The sequence below is a fragment of the Corvus kubaryi genome, unplaced genomic scaffold (genome assembly GCF_017639235.1).
Source record: "Corvus kubaryi isolate FWS band 111438036 unplaced genomic scaffold, C.kubaryi_AGA036_p1.0 75, whole genome shotgun sequence".
In the NCBI taxonomy this organism is placed as follows: domain Eukaryota; kingdom Metazoa; phylum Chordata; class Aves; order Passeriformes; family Corvidae; genus Corvus; species Corvus kubaryi.
Genome location: NW_024582062.1, coordinates 896,711 through 911,628, shown reverse-complemented (window position 1 = coordinate 911,628; position 14,918 = coordinate 896,711).

Genomic DNA, 14,918 nt, shown 5'->3' with positions numbered 1-14,918 from the left:
TTTTTCTAAATATACACACACACACAACCCCCCCCACAACCAAACAAAAAAAGAAACCCCTAAACCAGGGCTGGATTGTTTTGCTCAGGGAATGTGAGTCAGAGCGGTCATTAAAGACCCCACAACACTTGGTGGTACAAAGGCCCAAAGCAAGTCTAAACATAAGCAGTGATGTAAAAAGGGCTGCAGATGGGTAATGCAGCACCTCCATAGGGATTTTCTTTCCTTCTGGAAGTGATAGGTGCCAAAGGAATTTGTTAGCTATCAATTATGGTGCTATAATTGTGTCCTTTGTGATGAAAAGGAATGTAGGATGAGAACAGTTGGTGCCAATGCAAAGAAACAACAGGCAGTGTTGGCTGATGGTCTTCAGGGAAACAGCAAAATAAATATTGCCATGTACTAACTTTCAGCATCTTAAAATCTGGGATTAATTATTTCTTCATAACTCTGCTTGAAATTTATTTAAAAGAATGTTTGTTTATTGGGGAAACGTTCCTCATAGGAAACTGAAGCTTGCTAGGGGTGTATGGCAGTTTTAATGGAACTTATTTTGAAAGATTGAAACAAATACTTTTTTACCTTATCAGGATGGAATGTTTGGAATTCCGTATGTATCTTCAGAACAAAAAATTAATGCAGTACAGTATGAAAGACAAACCGGAACAGACAGTGACTTTTAAATGTTAACAAATTCTCAACAGGAGCAAAAAGGGGTTTTTAGAATTTCATTCAATTTTCAAAAGTATTCAGAAGACCTTTTACTTCTATGATTATTCATATAAACAAATTTGTGTCATGTTTCGGAATAAGTCTTTCTAAAGGAGAAGCTTTTTGCTGAACTAAATAAATTCTCCCTTTAAACTGTGCTATATTCTGGGTATAGTGTTGAGGCACTTGAGCTTTCAGGAACTGGAGATATCCAGGTTCCAGTGGCTACTCCAACACTTTTTAACACTTTTATTATTCTTCCCAATATGGAATAGTTTCTTCTATACCAGCATATTTCTCCTGCTCAAGCCTGTTCCTGAAAGGAAAACTCCTTAGAGAAATTTTTTGAACTATGAAGAACTTAATAAAATCAGCTTCTGTCACGGTATCATGGTGTAACAAAGGGCAAGAAATGTGCCCACAGATGCAAAATAAGTTAGAGCAAAAGCTAGAAATGTTTTAGTAATTGTCATCTTGGGATGGAATTGTTCCTGAAGGACAGCAGGGGCAGGAACTCGCCTTCATGGGGACACCATGTTGCTGTGTAAGGAGATTAAGGCTGGGAGATACTGCTGAGCCCTCTGATTGAAAACATCAACAAAATTCTTTCAGAGGAGCCAATATACCCTTGGGAGAGGGGCTGGATCCAGGGAGATGAGGGAGCAGTTTTCCCTGAACTGTATCAAATTAGGGGGGTTTAATGAAACGGTGGTTCACTGGTTTGTAATTCTGTTAAGCCAATAGGTTCTGCGACCACAAAGGAGTTATTCACAGGTTCTGATTTAACAATTCATCTGCATTTAAAGTGGCACTTAGTCCTGTGCCTGTGTCAGAACAGGAGTGAGCACATAGCTGTGTGTCTGTGCTGCCTGACAGTGGATCTGCACACGTGCTCGAATGCTGTCATGAAATGTGTGTTAGGTCTACGCAGGGATGTTGTAACTTGGTCTGGGCGTGTTATGGCAATTCCCACAAATTGCCAGGATATGAGTGCATGGGTCACTCTTTCTTTTTTTTTTCCAGGCAGGTCTGTGTTTTTAATCCCCGTGGTTTAGGGGAGGAGGTGGAAAGGGTCTTGAGTACACACAGCACTTATGTTTTCATTTCATAATCCGTTCTTTCCGTCTCATTGTATCAGTGGTTTGCAGAGTCTTGTGAGAGGCTTAGACTGCCTCTGGTTCAGTGAGAGCAAGGAATGAACCAGAGCTGGGGGAGTAGAGAAGTGGTGACTGTATCCTGCAACGCGTTCTGCCTCACGGGCAAAGCTGTGTGGGAGGATGTTTTCCCCTGACTCAGTCAGTGTTGCTGTATGAACCCAGAGGTTGAACTCAATCAGAGATTTCCCCCATCATAAAAGGGCTTTGACTTCATGTAAATAACCCGTAAGATGGGAACATGATCATCCACACTCGGTTTAATGTCCACCACGTAGACCAAAGTTACACACAAGGATGAATTCTCTCTAAACACACACTAGGAAGGGCACACAAATGTCTCGTCTCTCTACAGAGGAATATCCCAGTTACTCCTCTACAGTCCCACAAATCTCACAAGCAGGCAGGGGTTGTAGCATGGGGACACATTTGAATGTCCTGGCTTCTGCATGACTTATTACAGAATTTTTCATGAATGTGCAGCTCCATGTGCTGCTAAAATTCTATTTCCGTGGAACCATCTCATCCATCATCACCAGACAAGTGAAATCCTAGCTTACAACATCTCCAATCCATAGAAAGTAAACTCATATTTTCCATTCCTACTCTTTCAGTAAAAATACTTGAAAAGTGTAAATTAAGCATTCCATTTGATGACATCCTTTACAAATGTGCTCTGTAACTCAAAAAAATACTGTCTCTTTCTGTAGCCAAATTTCCTGTTTCTGTACCCTGGGGGCAGCTGTGGGCCCTGCAATATTTGGTCAGAAGCATAAAAGCTGTTTTCTGCAATCTTTATTAATTTTCAAGCCATTTCCTGTTTTCCTTTTGCAGCCAAACCCACCCCTTTTGGCAGGTACTGAAATACAGAAACACCCAATTCAGTCTGAAGAAAAGCTCAATTACTTGAAAGAGGAGGACTCCCCAGATGATAGCTCCAATTTTTGTTATCTGCTTTCCATAAGGCAACTTTGCTTTCCTGTGAGGTGATCTTCCAGCAGGTTGTGCTGTGTGGGATTGCAGACGGCTTTTGCAGAACTACAGATCCTTGCCTTCAGGAATGGCTTTTACCTTCTCTTGTTCCCAAATTGTTAGACATCAAATCCTGTCACTGATTTGTGCAGTTCTTAAAGCTGTGTCAATTGGTCGTAGGTTTTGGGTTTGAGTCACTGTGGGTTTAGTTTCTGATTTCTGGAATGCAAGAGATGAGAACACCTAGTAGCCTCTAGCTGCTAAAATGGCAATCCTGACATTTTTCATTGGGCAGGTGTCAGGGAATGGGAGAACTGGAAGGTGCTGCTTTCACCCTGTCTGTGTTTCAGGCAGCCTTTCCTGACTGACAGGGAGACCACTTGTGAAGTCAGACTTGTTAATAAAAGAACAAAATGTAAAATGTGTCCTATAGGAAGGGATTGGCCTCAGTATTGACAAACTCAAATATGCGTATTGTGCAGCTTTTTTAAGATAAGCAGCTGTAAATCAAAGCCTGTTCCTTGACCATCTGTGCTCCTGACAGTATAATAAATGCACAGAGCTGTGAGCAGCCCAAGCTGTCAGATGTGGAGAAGACAGATTGTGAATGAGAAAATTGCAACAATGCTTGAGGTTGGAGTCCTTAAGCTAGAATAGTAATGATATTTGTCAGTCAGTTTTAGAGATGGGGCTGCATTTTCAGCTGATATAAATAAGTTTCACCAAAATCAATATATACCAGTGTTCACAAACCAGCCCTCCAATCTATGGGGCATAAAGGCAACCAAAAATATTTTAGGATCTGAGAAATGGGCAACACTGAGTCTGTGCCTCCAGGCTGTACAGGAGGCTGATGGAAAGAGAGAAATTCTGAGGCAGCTAGGTGCCATCCTAGCCAGGAAATATAGATGTATTGAATTGACTCTCAGAATAAATGTCTTTGAAGAGAAAGAAGCAAGTCTCCACACTTTAAATAGTTTCATTTGAGATTTATGGGCAGATGTTCTTCGTACAAGTTGCTGTTCTCCATGATGGCATTTTAGTCAGTCCTGAAAAGAACCAATTATGATGTGCTGGGAGAGGGAAAGGGCACAGAGGGCTGCACAGTAGTTTTATGTAGAGCAAGTTGATCTATGTAAAATGTCAAGATTTCTGTATGATATTTCAAAGTCTGTCATCTGATGTTGACGTTTCGAAGTTGAAAGCGGATTTTGCTCATATTTTAAGGTTTTTCATTAGAAGCAGATGAATTTGGGCTGTTTAACACAAAAACCTGAATTATATTTTTTATTTAAGGTAACACCATTGCCCACCTGAAGCAAAACACAGGTGTCAGGGGAGTAGGAGGCATTTGGTAGATAGTCTGCAGTGCCTTTCTTGAGAGGGTATGAGTGCTGGTTGTTTATAAGGACCGTGGAGCAGAGCTTTCAGCTGCTTCCTCAATGAGGCTCTCTCCAGGTACAGAGAAATTCTCAGGGGACACAGTTCTGGAAACATGAGTTTCATGGAGCTCAACAGGTTAAGAGCTGATTGTAGGGAGTGGACATGTTCCTCAGGACACCCCGGAGCTGGGATTTCTGTCAGTGAGTACTTTACCCAGAAAAAGTCTTCTCAAAGTCTGCCAGCAGCTGTCTCTACGTGACATACAATGGAGTGACTCAGAGTTAAATATGGAATGCCCACTCTTTACTACTTTTAAACCTGACACTGACCACCATGTATTTAACAAAAAATTATAAGGTTGATGCAGGTTTTCTTAGGTCAGGAGTGTTTTTTAACTAGAACAGTTATATAAGGAAAGCAACACAGCAATGGAGCCAGAAGGGAGAAAAACACACAGACTGTGTACTCCATCTCATTTATTGCAGAATGGTCCTATGAGTTTGCTAATATTTTCAGAGGCTTTCACTGCTTTGATAGTGAGCTTATACAGATAAAGCAAATGCCTGTCAGTATGAATTTACATGCCCTAATTTCTTTAAATACACATTGTCATAGTGTGCTGGAAATTCAGCAAGAGATGTTGAAATCCTGACAAGGGGACTGAGATCACACCTGCTGGGAATTTCAGCAGAACCTGGGACAGTCCCTGGACTATTTGAAGCCATGCCGTGTCCTAACAGCCAGCCAGGAGCTGTCTGGGCACCTTCAAGGTGTGGCAGGACTTGCCTGGCTTTACAGGGAGAGGGACTAAGGCACACACTGCATAAGGGCACAGCCAGTTCTTCATTAAATGACTAATTGTCTCTTTGAATGAACTCGTGAGTCCTTGAGAAGAAATGAAATGCACATGGATGAATAAATGACAAATACTACCGGCATGAAGTTCCATGAAAAAACTCCCATTTCAACTCTGATTTTAGGGAGGAATCACGTATAAAACAATGTGATTTCTTTCCCTTTCTGTGTACAAAGCATGTTCTCAAGAATAAGCAGCTTCCTGGAGGAAGTGCACAAATGAACAAAGGCTGGTGGAAAGAATAGTTGTGTTTCAAATGGCGGAGGGAAGGGAGAGACAGAAAAGCAGGTCCATGTGGGGATGAAGACGCAGGAATGTGGGGAAGGAGCAAATGCAGAGTGGTGTTTTCCAGTGGCCCTTCCTGACTGTAACTAGGATTTATCTGCAAACTGTAAGTGAATAAACAAAATTCCACAGTACCTGCGGCCACGAGAGGGAGTAAGATGTTCACAGGTCCTGGCTGGGATGAAATTCCCTCAGTGCAGGGCTGGATTCCACCGCTTCCCTAATCCCAGTGAGGAATTTGAGCCGAGAAATATGCTCCAGACAAGTAAGGTTTGAGCTGCAATTTTTTTGCCACATCTTCAAGCAGCAGCATTGTTTTCCACCCCAGCTACGTGTCCAGATGGGGATGGAAATGCATGGTTTGGTAAGAGAAACAAGGCAGAGTGATCTCAGCAGAGAAACCAGGAGCTGTCTCAAGCGACAGTCATTGTGACCCCAACTCACCTTCTGACTGGCAACCACATCAACAGGGAGCAGCAATCCGGGGAATTTTATTAAGGAGCAAAGCACACCACTGAAAATGAATCCGAGCATTGAAATCAGGGCAGAGATCATGGATGTTTCAGCAATTTTGCAAAGTCTGGATTCATTCACATATTATTGCACTGACGTGTCGCTGAATCATGTACTGCAATCTCTTAAAATGAAATTCTATACCAGTGAGTTTTACAAAGGATCTCAGCTGCCACTGCAAATGCTTTGTCTAGGAGAAATACTAGACTAAGAGCATGGCTTTACAAACATTTCTGCCAAATGTTTATAATATTGCACTGTTTTCCTGAAAAATAAAGCGAATAAGTGTCATAGCAAGGGGAACAAGAATAACAGAGGACACCAAAAAATTTAATGAATTTTCATCATGGTTAAAACAATGACCAGATTCAGAGTTTGATTTTTCTCTGGACTGCACTATAAGTCATTTATGTCTGGATAAAATGAAATGATGACTTGAGAATGGGTAGTGCCAGTCTGTGAGCAGAAAGTGGACCTCGAGGAATACGATTAAAAGGAGTTCACAAAGACAGACTTTATCTTTGCATCACTCAAACCACTGCCTGGGATCACTTTGTGTGACAGCAGCTTGTCAGTCCGGGGAGACAAGGCAAGGCAGTTTAAATGCAGGATTTTCCTATCTAAGGGGTAAGTTAATTCATGCTTTAAATTAGGGAATGAATGTTTTATGCTTTGCTCTGTATTTGCAAGATCTGTCTTGCATAAACTAATCCTGGGACACAAAGGAGAAGGAGATAGCTTCACTCTTGGAGGCCTGCTCAGCACTTTAATAGCCCCAAGCCATCTACACACGTCTTCAGATCAAGGCACTATTGTGTTGTTAAAAAATAAATATTTAAAAGCCAGGGCCTTTTAACATGGAAATGCTGAAAGCTTTTGCAGTGAATATCATTTAACTTTAAAGCTCCACCCTGTTGCTGCTTCGAGTTATTTCCATATGAAATGGTGGGGAAACTGAGGTGCTGAGCACTCTGGTGACTTTCCCAACCTTATACAGTAGATAGGAGTGGAAATAAGTATTGCAGATTCTCTCTTCAGTGCCAACACTGTCTCTATTCTGTAAATCAATTCATTAAATATAAGCAGTGAATTAAGAGGGTTTTTCTTTATTGGAATGTTAATAATATCTTGCTTTCACTGCAGGAAACTGAATTAGAGGACCGTGATTCATGGATTTGTAGGCGTAGGCAGCTGTACACCAAGTACAAAGGGTATTAACAATTTTAATCGCCTGCGAGCACTACAGATAATTCAGCATCTTTCATAGCAAACAAGATCACTCCTAAAATGAGGGACTTAGATCTAAATATCTTGTATAATGGCCCATAAGTCTGAGAGCAGTTTTACTCCTTCCCCTGTTTAACAAAGGGGAAACCGAGTCCCCCAGGTATTACACTCTAAGTGTAAGTTAAACTCTGGCTTTGAGTGGATTTTTTTACCTCAGAATGTGTATCCACGGAGTTTGATTTGTACTTCATTAATGTATAGAACATTTATGTTGCATAAAGCTATGTGCACATAAGTCTTCCCAAGAGCTGACCAGAAATTCTTAGCTCACTGGTGCCCCTGCCTCCTCCTGCTTTGGCCCCTGTCACTGCAGGGAATAATGATGTGCCACAGGACCAGAGAGGGCTTTGAAAAGGAACAATAAGGTGTCTGGTCTGAGTGATACCCGGTGCCACCTTATCGGTGACAATATTGCAGTAAACTGGATTTTCTGAAAAGTGACAAGTCTAAAAACAAACTAAAAATCATTAGGGCTTTCTTGAATATTTGCATTAACTAATCCTTTATTGGATGAATTTTTTTTAGCATCACAAGTGACTGATTCATCTTACTCAAAAACCGGACATTAAACACTTCTTATTGGGACAATTTTTAACTCTGTTCCTCTGACCATCCCATGGAATAGCATGTAATACCTGATGGGGATAGTAGCCAGAGGAAAGTTGCTCTTCTGGATAATAGGTGACTTCTTATGTCATTTTGGTGAAAGGAAAGGTCCTACCTTTAGGGACCCAAGAATAACAATACAACTAAAAGTAATTTTTAATTTTATTTTTTTACTGAATGTATTTTGTTAGACATTTTTGGTTTTTCTATTTTTAGTCTGCAGCCATTCCACAATCCCTAAAAACATCTTTTTGCTTGTAGCACTGCCTGAGAAAATGGAGAGTGCATTCCACATGTTACCACGTGGACGATATTTTTACCATATTCCTTTTTTGTGCCATTAACTTCCTGAAAAATTTACAAGAGCCTGAAGCAAACTTACTTTTTCTTCTATGTTCCCTTCAAATTTGAGATTTAAGAGACTTCACTTATTCCTTTCTTGTGAGATGGATTTTTTTTTGATGCTACTAAAGAAAAAAAGAAAATTATGTAGGACCATCTCAGGTTGTGATGCCTGAGAACAACAATGCACAGTGCCCATCAACTTCACTAACATTCCCCAGGGAGGAAATTCTGTCTTTTGCCTTCTTTTGGTGATACTCAGCTTTAGTATCTTTGAAATGAGGCAGACCCCAGAATGGTAGGAGACAGTATAAGCAGACATATGAAGGAGTTTATCCAGACATTAACTACAGCCATAAAACAGGCACAGGGCACTGTGGGACAGCTCCTGGGTGCTAAGGCACCTCTACCTCCCCATACCAAGGGTCCTGCTGAAGTTCCAGTATTTAAACTACTATGTGTCACTGTAGTACCACCACACAGGCTGAAAAATCCTCTGTCAGAGCACCTCGCACCACTCCAAGTGGGACTACAATAACATTCAGGAGGTTATTTTTATATCACCAAGTACCAGAGAAGTCCCCCCAGTCTGTTGCCAGTGAGGTGAGTGGTTTCTGAGGCAATTATGAAAGCTACTCATGGTAATAATTAGCATTAGTTACCAACATGTTTGTGAAAAGCAGCTCCAGAGGCAGCATGGTGGGGCTCCACACAGCTCCTTCAGGCATTGCTGCTCTCGCTGATGAGATTCCACCTGACATCTCACCCAGCTTATTAACAGGGCGAGTGAGATGTCAGAAGGCATCAAGTCAAAGTCTGCTGCATTCCCCGAGGGACACTCAACTTCTGCACAGCCAGAGAAACTTTTAAGAGGATAGAAAGATCTTTTTAGAGTGAAGATAAGTGAACAACCAGGATCATCTGCCGTGAACAGGACTGTGGATGCCTCAGTTATATATATGGTAACTATAACGAGTTTTTGTCATCTTGAAGACCTTTTTTTTGCATACAGTAAAGTGCAGGGGGCGTTTTCAACATTTACTTTATACTTCAAAGGTAGAAACAAGTCCTTTGCACCAGGGGATTTCATCCCATTGGTTCAAGGATCTCTGTCATCGTTTCCTTTGGGCTTGTTCTTCATGTAGTATAAAAGAACATGGGAGTTCTTGACTTTAGAGTGGGAATTTGATTTATTTCATGTAGGATTAAAAAGGATGACAGATCTGCCCACAGAAAGAGCTCTGAAGTTCAAGTGCAAGGGCCCATGGCCACATACACACAAATACACGTTTGCACACTCTCATCCTGTCACTTTACTTCCATTTGAATAGGGTGCCAAATCTCGTGTTCCTCATCTTGCCTCAAGTCCTAATCTACTGTTGGTTGTCCCTTTGTATTCCTGAGTGATCTATGGTTCCAGTGCAAAGATGGATGCATTTTTGTGCAGCAATTATTTTGCAGAAATCCAGTTGTCCAGAATTAACCTGTAAAGTATGGAGATGTGCACTTTTGGGAATGGTGCACATAATTTAATGAGTGTGAGATGCACTTTAAAGGGCAGTTTTCAATCCTATTTCGAAAGTAGTCTGATCTTTTAAGAACTTAATTATATTTTTCATTAAGTATTTTTATGGTAAAGAGCATCAGAGAAGGGTGAAATTATTATTTCCATTATTTCTGCCTCTCAGCTGATGCTTGGAATTCTCACTGACACAAACATGCTTTCTCTGTATTTAAATCCATGGAGTTTAGGCAGCACCAATCAATAAGGGAGAAGGGAAGGAAGTACTAATGACTGTCTTGGGCTTATTTTCTCTGCATTACAAAAAAGATTTAGAAGATCCAGCCTGTTTTTCAACTCCTGTTATGAATGGCTTATACCACATATAAGTTAAATAAATACAGCCACAGCAGACATTTCACAGAATGTCTTTGTGAAATTCCCTTATTAAAGCAGACTGAGGAGTCACTAAAAGACCTTGACCTCCAATTAAATCCATGCCTTTGTAAATAGGACTTTTCTTGCTGGGTGTATGTTTGGTGTTAATTTGCATAAAATCCTCTCAAGTGCACCATCCACTTTGGTCTAAAATTTAGCCCATCAATGTTACAGTGTTAATTAAAAAAATAATTTGAGCTCCTTTTTGGTTTGTTTTGCAGTTCTTTTAGTTGTTGAGGGGTTTGTTTGGGGGTTTTTTGGGTTTTGCAGTTTTTTACAGTCTCTGGTGTATCATACAGACCTCATGATCTGGAGCGGCTTTATACTCAGACAATGTTCATGTGGCATTTTTATAAACATTATTTGTCAACTGCTTTAATTGCTGTAAATCCATTTGCTGTTCCTTAGAACAGAGCGAACTCCCCTAGAAAGGTTTTCTAGGTGGCACAGAAGACAAATTAAAACTACACACTTCCTCCTGAAAGAATACAAACTTGGTTTGCAGACGTTTCAAAATAATTTCTGTTCTTCCTTCCTAACAGCAAAGGAGAACTTGCCTCCTTTCCACTGGGACTTTCTCCTTTGTGATGCTCTGCCCTATGCTCAGCTTCTGAGTGCTCTGGTGGGTGTTCAGCAGTTGTTCCCTCCAGAAGGGCTGGAGAGAAGGATCAGGAGGAAGGCAATTCCCGAGGGTTATGAGTTTCTTGTCTTTTGAAGCAAATAGACCATGTTTATGATGGCAATCATGGGTTAAATATCCAGTCTATTAAACTTTGCATCAGAGCTGGGTTAAGTTTTGTGGTGTCTTGAGGTGTTGAGAATTTGCTCAAACTTCCTTCTCTCTTCAGCTTCACTGCTTGAAAAAGGTGCAGGTTGAAACAAGTTTCAGATATGAACATTGTGTTCAGCTCCAGCTGCTGCTTTAAAGCCACTGACTTTCATAAATTTTCCTCAACAAATCCTGTGTTGGATTTCTTATGTAAATTTTATTATAGACATTCCTGAGCTTTTAGAAAATCTTGGATCTCTGATGTCCATGAGGTTTTTCAGATCTTGACAGACCCACTGGTAAATCTGACCAAATGAATATGACCTCAGAGGTCTTTTCCAACCTAGATTATTCTGTGATTCTGTGATTTGAGAGGAATCCTGATGTCACCTTTCCTTTCATTACATACATCAGTAGCGTTGGGTAAATGTGAGCATATCTCTGTCAGCATCTTCGGAGGACTTTTAGTTGCCTTTAATTTGCTTAAAGCTCTGGTAATTGTGGACCAGTGCATGAACTATACAGAGGGCAAGCAGCTGGATACAAACTCATTTCTGAGGGAAAAAGGAAATATAATTCACACTCTTCCATCTCTCGTGACTGCATTTAGTGACTGTAAATGCTCTGCGATAAGGGAGTGACCACGTCTGTGTGAGCCACGCTGTCTGGGGCAGATGATGGAAGTCTTTTGATCGGTTTAGGCTGGTCTCATTTGGCTGCTGAACTGCAGTGTCTAAAGTTTTCAGATTCAATCATTGCTGCTGCTATGTTGATTAATTTTGATGCAATTTCCCTCCCAGTGGCACAGCAACAGCAGCAGGAGCAGAGAAGGACTGGGCAGGTGTAACACAAAGCTTCAGCTCACAGTTTCTATCATCTCATAAATTTTAAGACTTTTGCTTTTTTGGTTCTTTTTATATGTAAGATCAGAGGGGAAACAGCCCAGAGTTACTCCTAGGCTGCATTCATAAAACTGCCCAGTCAGAGCAGGCGAAATTTTTTCTCAAAATTAAAAAAAAACAACATTAAAGACAAAATGGCAAAGACATGAATAAAAATGGGATTTCTGTTCAGAGATGCTGCTTAGCAATTGGTTTCAGAGCTTGCTGAATTGATTAACAATGCTGTTGGTCACTCAGGCTCAAGCAGTGGTGCCCAGGACACCTTGTGATGTCTGATAATGAGGAAAACCCTTTGTCATCATTCTGTGCACCTGGTACTGCAGCCTGGCCATGACATGTGCCTTAACTCAATGAAGCATAAGCCTGGAATAATAACTTCCTTCATGGAAAAATATGCTCAATTAGCTGCTCAAAAATGTGCATGAGGATGGACAGTTTTCAGTCTGAGTCTCTTGTAAGGAAGGATTTACTGGCTGAGAACCGAATCCTTCACGTGTGTCTGCACGGTCATTGCTCTTTCTTTTCAACTCCTTTACTCGAATTATTTGGGGAAGTTTTGAGAACTTTTAAGGGGAGTGCTGGAAGTTTCCAAGGGAAAGATGGAAACTCTGTCAGAAGCAAATGTTTCTCCTCTTAGTTTCTTACTGCTTGACATGATACAGTACTGTATCACTGCGAGCACACTCAGGATCCAGGACCAGTGTGGCTTGTCACTGCCTTTTATTTTCAAGGTTTCCCCTGGTAATATCCTGAATAAAAGATTAAAAAATGGAAATCCATATCATTGTTTTTAGTCCAAAGCCTGCCTACTGTTGTGCTTATCCAACTTCTGCTACTGGGAGGTGTGGAGAGAAATTGGTTTTCCTTCTTTGTTCTCCACAGAAGGATTTGAAACAAAATCCTCTACAGTTAGAACTGGAACTGGAATTGTTACCCTGATTTACCAGCATGTTGTTCAAACCCATCCTGTCCTATTAGGGGAGCCTGGAAGGCAGAATCACAGATAAATCAGCTGACAGCCAAAATTCAATCAATGTGGGATCCCACCTGTGTGGAAGAAGAATATTTGGGTTTTTTGTTGGATATCAATTTCTAATTGGGAAGTTTGTGCTTTTTCAAACCTGTATGAACTTAAATCTAGTACTGGAAGTACAAAAAAAAAAGGTGGAATAGCTGTGGGCCTTTGCTTGGGAGTACTGAAGAAGCGCAGATTATAAAAAACCTTTATTTCTGAGACTACTCACTGGAGCAATTTTGACTTTTACCACAGTGTCAGTTGAAGCACATAAGAGCACCACCTGATCTTTGTATTTTATTTTCTTATACAGTCTGATTGGGGTTTCTTTAATAGAAAGAGGAAGAAGGGAACCTGACAGGCAAACTGTAGAAATATGGTAAAACTTGCTAACAGTTCACCAGAAGAGAGCAGAGCAGCTGTGGCTGCCCAGTGTCCGAGGGCACAAGAGGGTGCTGTGTACTCAGCACATCACAGCCAAACCCCCAGGTTACTGTCACTGACTGATGCAAATACACGATTTTAAAAAGTAAAGCTTTAATATTTTTTAGATAGAAAGCTTTGCCTTCTTCCTGCCAGCCAAAACTGCACAAAATGTTTGGCAAGTGAATGAAGCTTCAAAAAGATTCAAGAGAATTTCTGTGCTGTGAGGGAAACAGCTGAGAAACAGAAATAAACAGAAGCTAAAAAAGACAAAATTAGACAGGAAATGTTACACAGAGAAAGATGGGTCAGGAAGAAAGTCTGTGACATCAAAGACAGCATAGAAAGGCATCAGCCCATGGCAGGCACTGCAGCTGGGCTTGTGCAGCAGAAGATCAGAGCTGTCACACGTCGGCAGAGAAATTCTGTTTCCCTGGGTGCTGTGGGAGCAGGGCTGATGCTTTACAAACCTATGGGATACCTATCCCAAAATATCCAGAGCCTGATAGTAATCCCTCATCTCCTGCCAACCCCTTCACAAAGATCTCAGCCGGGAGAGCTCCACATGCTCTGTGCAGACATTGCCAACTGCAAACGAGTGTGCAGAATACGCTGTGAGGGCGTGGCTGCGTACAGGGGTAGCAGGTAAGGGATACAGGTGAGCAGCTGAGCAAAAGGAAGGTCTATTCTGTACAGAAAGGAGTGGTAGTTTTAGCAAGGGCTGGTGGAATTCTTAGGGAAGCTGAGTCCTCTTCCTACCCCTGCCACTAACATGTTCTTGGAACTTTCACAAATTATGCCTTATTGTCTGTAGTCTCCCATCTGTGAAGGCTGAGGCATCTTGGAAATGAAAATGTCACATCCTGATTCTGTGCACTTGATAGAAAAAGGGGAGTCTGCAGAGGAGGAACCACAGAGACCCTTAAATCCTGTGAACAAATACCTGCTCTTAATAGAAAGCTGAATCTCTCAGTATAAAATTACATTGCTAAAGATACCAAATCAGTTCTATTTTCCTGTGTTAGAAACATCTTTATCTCTGACCTAAAGCCTTAGTTAAGTTAGGGGCAGAAAACCAGTAGATTGCAGCAGGAGCAATTGTTTGTAGGATACAGCCTTAAGAGTTTAAAAAGCATCAGTTCTGCATGAGAAATACCAGTTGCAGTTACTTGTTGATGCCAGTTCAATGAATCCTGACCACAAGAGTTATTTTGCATGTTTGGGTTTTTCTAATTGGAGGTAGCCTGTCAACTGCCACTTCCTCTGTAATTTAAAGGTAAATATTTTAAATAATCACCTCAGGAATTTATTTGGGCTTTGCCCTGGTGATTTATAGAGGCAGCTGGGCCCATTTCTTTCTGGGTGGTGTTTTCAAAGTAATTTAAGACATGAAAGGCACCTGGAGCAGGATGTGACTTTATGGGAGAGGTCTAGAGGCTGTCTCAAGGTGGTTTAGCTAAAAGACCTATGAATTAGAAACAAGGTGTGTTGCAAAATGTGAGAGAGGTGCTCAAAGGTATAAACTTTGGCATGTTCATTTCCCAAGAGCAGTGCAGAGAAATGCTGAGGTTGGAAGGGACTTCTGGATATCAGCTCGTCCAGTCCCCTGCTCAAGCAGCATCAGAGCAAGTTTGCCCAGTGCTGTCCCCAGTTGGGTTTTGTGGTGATATTCAACCTTTCTGGGAAGCCTGGCCACCGTCAGAGTAAGAGAAGTGTTTCCTTGTGTTCAGATGGTTTTCAATCTGTGCCCATCTCATCTTT